Below are 9,322 nucleotides of genomic sequence, written 5' to 3'. Positions count from 1 at the left end.
CCCAAAGTAATTTTGAAAAGATTGCAATTTTAAAACTTAAACTAGAACCTCACATTCATTGGCTAGTTCATCCGGATTAGAAATAAAATGTTTGGGTCTGCAGTGACTACTGACAAAATAAAAAAGAATCCTGCATTAATGAGCCCAAAAAATTTGATATAATCATAATGGACTTTTGCACATTTTAATTTTGCCATCATGAAAGAGGGAAGTGGGACTGGAGACAAGAAACTGGGTGTTGATTTCTACCGAAAAGGAAATTCCAAGGCAGTTATGGACGGATCTTTTACATCTTCTCTGAAGCTGTAATATTTCTCACTACAAATCATGTTTGAATCGACACAACTGTGATGCTACAAGATTCTGTAGTATGAAAGACAGATTCTGTTATGCCATTTTTACTGGACTAAATTGAGAAATGACTTGGTGAGGAATCATTGCAGCCACACACAGGTAGAAGTAAATATCCCACGTACTTTTCCCTGTGAATGAATTTGCTACCAGTTCCATGTGTTATGCAGGGAAGGATTCAAATCTGATTAATAATCTCTGGTGAATGATTTTGAATTAAGCAATCAATTTTGATTTATCATCCTCTGCTGCCATCCTGTGGTTACCTGAGAAATGAATAAAGTGAGAAAGCCAATGTGTAAAAAAATGGTTTGCACCATCTGCTTCTGTGGAATCATAGAAAAAAAAAAAGAGAGATTCAAGCAGACATGTGCCTTCTGTCTCCAGAAAGAATGACATTCTGTGGCATTCCTTCATTTATTTCTATCTTCCCCCCCTCAGAGATAGGCCTAGTTTGAAATAGTTGCTGCATAATGTATGAAGGAGAAAAATCCTGAGAGGACTTAACAGTTCTGAGAAATAATTGTCTTTTATTCTTAAATATTTCCATGGGGGGAGGGAAGAAGGACATCTATTTTCACCTTAATTTTCATTTGATCAGGAGAACTCATTCCTTTCTGAACAGTTTGTCTAAACTAGGCTTTAAAAAGTATCCATCATATCCACATAGTAATGAAAAGCTAAGGCTGCTCAGCAGAGGACTGGGCTGATTTATTTTGGAATACCACTACTTCAGGTTTTATCTTTTTTTTATCTTAATGAAACATGCCGCTATTATGCAAGTGTTCTTGCTATTACCTGCAGAATAATCCACCTTGTAATGGAATGAAAGTCTCTTTGAGGCAATTTGATGTAGAAGTACTTTCACTCATTCACAGCAGCTAATGAATTACCTTCTGAAAGAAAGCTGGCTTCTGATCACCTGTTTATCATTCAAAACAAATTACCTGCTCTTTCAGAGTTGTATTTAATGAAAAGATAATTTTAAAACATTTTATTAAGAATGAATGTAAATAATATTTACCGTTGTATTAATTCTCAAACTAATCTAAGTCACAAGTTGGTAGACACTTATCAAGAATTTTTCTGTTAACATTTCTATTTTACATAAATAAATGTGATGAGGTTCAGTAAGTAGATCAAAGTCATAAAGGATAAAAGAAATGTAAGGAAATTAGGATTCTAAACTTTTGATTCAGTTTTATGTTTAATTATTCATACAGCCCTTGATATTGCATTTCAGAAAGATTAAATATTGTAATTTTAATGATATATATTTATTTCTGGCACTCTTATGTAAAAGTATTAACAAATCCTAATCAAAAGAAAAGCTGTGATATTAACTCGCTAAAGTTTATTTTATCCTATTTATGCCTTTTAGTTACCTGCTAAATAAGGACATTATTTGTCAAATATTACTGTGCTGAAAGTCTAGTTGGGAAGAATATTGCCACTAAATAAGCCTTCTATCTTTGTAGTACAGGTTGAGTTTAGTAAACATCTTAAAATGGAGTCACCTTATCAATTATAAGTACATAGCTACAATCATTATTTCAAGTCATACTTAATTTTCTTCTGCAAAAGGAAAAAAAGCTACATACATAATGAATGAAAGAGGTAAACAACAGCTTGCTAAATAAATAACATAAAGCAATTTTCCATCAAAGCCTCAGTAATTACTTTGTGGAACAGGCCGCCCTTAATAAAACAATTAATTAATTTTTCCAAATGAATTATGCAAGCCAATATTTTTTCTTCATTAATGTTTTGTTGAAGTAATTAAGTTTTATTAATGAATAACAAAGAAGGAATTGGGTCTTTATTTTAACTGATATGGTTAACTTGAACTAAATGTGTTTCCCATATGTAATCAAATTTGAATCAATCAAGTCAATTTACCAGTCAAATATCCTTTTGGAGCTCCAGCTGCTTCATGTGGATGCCTCTTCACAAAGAACATGCAGAAAGTGACCCAGAAGACTCTGTGGCTCTGCCAAGTATCACATCAATTCTTATTTATAATCTGCTAGATTTTCTAAAGGAGGTTACTAGTGCTGCACACAGAACTCTATTATCTGATTCTAATTATGATGAATTTTTATAAAAGCTTAAAATTTATCGGTATAAAATAAATGACTATTAACTGAGATGCCAATTCTCTCTCCAAAGAAATAAGAGGACGTATAAAGTCATGCTAATCTTAGTTCTGGGAGAGTGTGAAGGCAGGCAGGCATTACTATTCAATTTCCACAAGATTTATGGCCTATAGTTATTAAAAGAGTATTGGAAGAAGACTAGCAAAGCTCATCTTTTTTTACATATCATTGCTGTCTACTGAAAACAAAAAATATTGGTTAGAGAATTACCTGACAGGTGCTATCATGATCTGTAATCTTTCTCTTGAGACAAAGTCTGATCATACCCTAATGTAATCTGTGGGCCACCTGAACAGAGCACGTTCGTCAAGATATTTATATCTGTTAGTGGTATGACTTGCTTAAGTGCTAGTTCTTACTAAGAACTAGAGTAGTTCTTAGTTACCACTTTCATTTTTAAATGAAAACAATATATTTAATGTAATTTCTATGAAAATTCCAGCAAGTTACTTTTTTTTATAGACATAGACAAACTTATACTTAAATTTCTATGAAAAGATCTAAAACAGCTTAAAAATTTTGTAACTTTCCTGTCTTATTATTTGTCTGGTGGGAAGATTTCATTGCTGTTACTTCTATGAATGCTGTTTGGTCTTCAGTATCAAGGTCTGGATCTCTTTTTATCTGATGGTCCTTGGAACAGGTCAGCTTTCTTTGAACCAATGGGAGCTCTTCACTCTACAGAGGTGACTGTAACAGTGGTGATATTCCTCAGTTATCTGCATTCTTCAGAAAGAAACTTCAGTATTTCTCATAAATACAATTTTCACTTTTCCAGTTTTGTAGTCCTATAATGAGCCATCAAAAGTTTTTGATTATGGGGCACCTCATAAAAGACAATGGCATATCAAAATCAACATTATACTTCTGAAAAAGTAATGAGTGCTTTGAGGTTCATTTCAGAAAGCTTGAGCGGTTCAAGTTTGGTTGTGTTCATGTTATGACATTTATAATGACAAGCCATCTGGATGAAAAGTAAGTTCTGTGAATTAACCAGATGTGTCCAAATATGTAAATTTGCAGCATCAAAAGACTATCAATTTTTAGCTGGAGTGAATTAACTTCTTGCTTGCCTGTACTCTTGGAAGATTTTTACACTACCAATGGTGTGCATTGCTCAGATGACAGTTACCCATCACCCCTTGATTGTAAAGAATTAGTAGAGGACCACTAAGAGTGGAACCTCGAGAGTCAGACCACACCTGACTCGAATTCCACTCCTCTCACCTGTTAGCGGGGCATCTTTGAACAGATTATGGAACTTCAAATTATAAAATATCTACAGTACAAAAATTTTAATTATATCTCCCTTCTAGCTGATATGAAGATTGAACAAAGTAATATAGGCATTGTTAAGTATTAAATGACAATTAAATATCATTTGTGCAATCAGGTTTTATTATGCCCACATATTGATGTCTTCAATAGAAGAGACTGGCTTAATATTTTTCAAAGTGCCTAATATGTAGAAAATACTCACTAGATAAAAAATACTCACTAGATATTTGATAAATAAGTGACATAGCATGATCTAATGTTATTACATTCCTCTTTTTAATGTAGAGTAGATTTTTAAGTCCTCTAAGTTTTACCTCTGAGAGTAGCTTCCATTCACCGATGGTCTCCTTTGGATAAGGAAGTCACAGCAGATTCATTTCTTAGAAGAAGGTTAGTTGAGGAAATAAGAAGTTGCTTACTACCAAAATTAAAAACAATGTCAAAATAGTTGACTTTGCTTTTTATCATTTTGGATAAAGTTTTTCTATTACAGATGAGCTAGCGAGGTGTAGACATTTGCTGTAAGTTGCCCAGATAACCAATAGAAATAGGGAGATTTGTGTCAAGTATTTTCTAACTTCCAAGACTCCACTGTGTCTCCTACCTTCTGCTGATACCTCACAATCAAGAAGGGATAGCTAAATGTCATCTGAGTGACACATGACTAATGGCATAAGAATTCTTCAATCTTACCAGTTAGGCAGGAAACTAATTATCTTAAGATAAAAATTCTGTCAGTCATTTGATGGAGAAAATGTAGATATTTAGATATAGTCACATTATTGTGGTAAAGGCACATATTCTACATTATAAAATAATGTTCTTTTGAAAAGATTTAAGAAAAATGCCTAAGTTTGAATCTCTTTTTTTTTTTTTGGTTTTTTGGTTTTTGGCCGGGGCTGGGTTTGAACCCACCACCTCCGGCATATGGGACCGGCGCCCTACTCCTTGAGCCACAGGTGCCGCCCGCGAAAAATGCCTAAGTTTGAATTTTATTTTATTCCTCCACGTATGCATTCTGTATGTTCTTATGTATCTCTGAAGCTCTGGAGATAACAGAAGTGAGTTCCATGTTTATTGCTCCCAATTGGCAGACGGACAGAAAGAGGGAGGCAGAAACCAAACAATTAAGATTCAGCTATGAGGTAGTCTGGTCAATGTGCACTAAGAATAGAAATGGCAAAAGGATGGAGCAGTCAGTTCTATCACAGAGAGGGCAAAGTAGGCCTATGGCGGGCACAGCAGAGAAGGTGATACTTATATTGAGTGTGCCAAAAGCAGGGCTTCAGCATAAGGACCAAGAAGGGTGGCATTAAAAGAAAAGACAAAGAAAAACAAACAAAAAACCCATGGGCCTTTTCACTCTCTGAGCACCACCATCATGGTTGGCAAGAACAAGTGCCTTATGAAAGGCGGCAAAAAGGGAGCCGAGAAGAAAGTGGTGATCCATTTCTGAGAAAGATTGGTGTGATGTGAAGGCACCTGCTATGTTCAGTCTAAGAAATATTAGGAAAACGCTGGTCACTGGGACTCAAGGAACTAAAATTGCATCTGATGGCTTCAAAGGTCATGTGTTTGAAGGGAGTCTTGGTGACCTGCAGAATGATGAAGTTGCATTTAGAAAATTCGAGCTGATTACCGAAGATGTTCAGGGCAAAAACTGCCTGACTAACTTCCATGGCACGGATCTTACCCGTGACAAAATGTGTTCTATGGTTAAAAAATGGCAGACTGTGATTGAAGCTCATGTTGATGTTAAGACTACTGATGGTTATTTGCCTCATCTGTTCTGGGTTGGTTTTACTAAAAAATGCAACAATCAGAGATGTGGAAGACCTCTTATGCCCAGCACCAACAGGTTCGCCAAATCTAGTAGAAAATGATGGAAATTGTGACCAGGGAAGGGCAGACAGATGACTTGAAAGAAGTTGTCAATAAATTGATTCCAGACAGCGTTGGAAAAAGCATAGAAAAGGGATCTATTTATCCTCTCCATGATGTCTTTGTTAGAGAAGTTAGAATAGATAATCTATTTAGCCTCTCCATGATGTCTTTGTTAGAAAAGCAAAAATGCCGAGGAAACCCAGATTTGAATCGGCACATCTCATGGAGCTTCATGGTGAAGGTCATAGTTCTGGAAAAGCTACTGGGGGGTGAGGTAGGTACTAAAGTTAATAAGCTGATGGATATGAACCACCAGTCCAAGAATCTATCCAAAATTCAGGCTTTTAATAATGATAAATAACAAATCCTATTTGTGAAAAAAAAAAATCATGGTCCATTTGATGAACTGTGAACAGTTCAATGTGGTTGTGATGCAGGAGAGGGCAAGGGGAGGCAAGGGCCAGTAGGAAATGGCTTCGGATAAACTAGCAGGGGATAGATGGTGGAAGGCTGTGCTTGCCATGCTTTAGCATGTGGACTTGATGCTGGGATCAATATTAGCCAATGAAAGATCTTAAGTAATGAGAATTGGAAGATTGGACACTAAGAGGCCGGCTGGGGGCATGATGGCTTAAACGGGTGGTTCTCAGTGCAGGTTACAGAGCAAAAAACCTGGGCATCATTTTTAAAATTACTGATTCCTGGCCTCCACTCTATGCTAAGTAAATCATAATCTCTAGAGGTAGAACCAGACACTGGTATATAAAAAAATTCTTCAAGTGATTATAATATGGAGTAAGTTTGGAGACTCCATGACCTGGATTATGACAGTTGCAACAGAGAGGAAGAAGGTAGTAGAATTTGAGACCTTTTAGGGTGTCAGTTATAGAGCAGTGCCTCGTAAACTTTGTTGTATATTAGGATGCTCAGAAGATTGAGAAAAACTCAGATCTAGATCTAGGGCAATGGCTGGGATCCCGCATTTCTCACAAGCTCCTAGGTGATGGCAAAGCTTCTGGTCCTTGGAACATATCTTGTGGACTAAGATTATGCATTTTCTACAGGAGAGAGACACAACCTTAAGAATGGTTTCTTAATTCTGACTGTTAAAGGCTGACTAGGGGGACCTGATAACAAAAGTTTGGAGAAATTTCATGAATTCGGTTTTGAGCATATTGAGTATAAGTGTGTCCATGGAAAATACGAGAGCACTGCAAGGGCCAGAGGTTGCACAGGTGTCTGTCTGGACGGGAAGCAAGACGGTACGTCATCAGTCTACTGAGAGGGGTTGAATTGTAGAGTTGATAACAGTGCCTGGGAGTGTGAAGGCAGATGCTGAGAACAGCAAGAAAACAGGAAGAGGTGGATTAATTGCTATAGAAAAAAAAACAAACCAAGATTTTCCAGGACAAAGGAGGATAACCAGTAGGATAGGTGTGTCACATAAGCCGAGGGAAGAGAGAGGAATTCAAGGAGAGAGGAGTCAACTCTGTCAAAACCTGTTGGAGGGTCCTACAAGATTACTGAAAGGGGCTCAGGGGATTTCCAGTCCTGACCACAGGGAGTGACTACATCGGAGGCAAATGATGATGTTTCTCAGAGATGCTGGCTGGGGTGTGGAGGGAAGAGAAGAAGGCAAATGGGAAGAAGAGGTTGTCTCAGGCGTCCAGGGAAGGTTTCTTTTTGATTTGATGTTGTTTTTTCCTTTTAATATTAACCAGTTTGGGCAGTAATTTAGACCATCTGTCTAACAGTTGGTTTATTATCTCTTTTTAGCATATAAAAACCTGCATTTTCAATTGATGTTGCCCTCACTCATGATTTTAGTTTACATTTTGCTCCTAGTTCAAGGCGCTGAATACATCCTTCACATTGTCTTGTTACTAATTCTGTTCTAAATTCTGGGTACAAATTGCTCACAAATGGCCTTTCAGTTCTTCTAACACGAGCAGTGTTGTCCCCAGCCTCTGGCTCACAGCGTCACTGACCAGCGTCTAGTCTCCTTTCACACAGATTAACCCCACCTGTGTCCTCAGAACCTTCTTTCTCTCGACAGGGCCTGCCCTGGTAGGAATTTCCTTACTCAGGGCTGCCCTTTTTACCCAGAAGTGCTACAGACTAACAATTCAGAGCAAGTTTTCATCCTTGAATGTAGGTTAGAATCATTTTTAGAAATATCAATGCTTGAGCCTCACCCAAGGTCATTTAGATTAGAAACCCCGAAGTAAGCTCCAGGCCCCAGTGTGAATTCTTTTTTAAATTTTAGATTAGTATGAGGGTACGAATGATTAGGTTACCTTCGTATGCATTTCTTAGGTAGGGTTCAAGTAGTAGTCGAGCCCCTCACCCGGGGGTGTGCTTTATGTACTTACATTGTACCCATTAGGTGAAAGCTCACCAATTGCCCTCCATTTCCCTTCTCCCCTTTCCCTCCTCCCCGCCCCCTACTTGAATTTAATTGTGTTTTTCTCTCAAGTGGAGTGTAGTTGTTCATCTGTTGGTTTCATATTAGTATTGTGTACATCGGATGCTTGTTTTTCCATTTTTGCGATACTTTACTAAAAAGAATGTTCTTTAATTCCATCCAGGTAAATAAAAGAGATGTAAAGTCTCCATCTTTTTTTGTGGATGAATAGTATCCCATGGTATACACATACTGCGGTTTATTAATCCATTCATGAGGTGATGGGCACTTGGGCTGATCCCACATCTTGGCAATTGTGAATTGGACTGCAATGAACATTCTAGTGCAAATATTCTTATGGTAAAATGATGTATTTTCTTCTGGGTAGATACCTAGTAATGGGTTTGTGGGATCAAATAGGTTTACTTTTAGCTCTTTGAGGATTCTCCATACTTCTTTCCATAGAGGCTGTGTTAGTTTGCTCTCCCACCAGACATGTAAAAATGTCCCATTCTCTTCGCATCCACCCAGCATGTAATTCAGACGTGTGGCTGATGGGGTGCAGGAAATACTACTCCAGAATGTAGTCCCTGGGCATTTGAGAAACCAACAGAAACTGGAAGACCATTGTCACTTTTCCCTCACTGTTCTCCCCTGAAGCAGGTCACAAAACCAAGGAAGGTCACTCTCTAAACTTCTCTCTCCATGAAGACTCTCATGTGAAAGGTGTCCTGCCTCACACCCAGAGAGGAGGAATGACGCGCACACACAGACACACACACATGCACACACAGACACAGACACATACACACACACACGCACACACAGACATACACACACATACACACATGGACACACACACATGCACACAGACATACACACACATACACATATGGACACACACGCACACACAGACACACATAAACACACACACGCACACACAGACACACACGCAGACACACACATAAACACACACATACACATATACACACACACGAGGAAGAATATGAGCAAACAGACCTTAGCAAGTTCCCTTCAGCTCGTCACCCCTGGATCACACCCTTTGTCTTCTAATCAGACTTCTGCTCATCCAGGCACGGTTCTGCCTGGGTCTTCAGGTCTTCATTTTGAAGGCTCTTGATACGTAAAATTTTTATCAAAAACATTTGCTGCTTTTCTCTTGTTAACCTGTCTTTTGTTATAGAAGAGTCATTCATGAACCTTCTGATAGGTGAGAAAAGAGGTTTGG

The 9,322-nt window shown here is 37.9% G+C and overlaps 1 pseudogene; it reads left to right on the top strand.

Annotated features, from left to right (window-relative positions):
* The first annotated feature begins 5,169 nt into the window (after window positions 1-5,169).
* LOC128571683 (40S ribosomal protein S3a-like) lies at window positions 5,170-6,017 on the top strand (annotated as a pseudogene).
* The last annotated feature ends 3,305 nt before the right edge of the window (window positions 6,018-9,322 follow it).

The sequence above is a fragment of the Nycticebus coucang genome, chromosome 19 (genome assembly GCF_027406575.1).
Source record: "Nycticebus coucang isolate mNycCou1 chromosome 19, mNycCou1.pri, whole genome shotgun sequence".
Lineage (NCBI taxonomy): Eukaryota > Metazoa > Chordata > Mammalia > Primates > Lorisidae > Nycticebus > Nycticebus coucang.
This window is presented reverse-complemented; position numbering and strand designations above follow the sequence as displayed.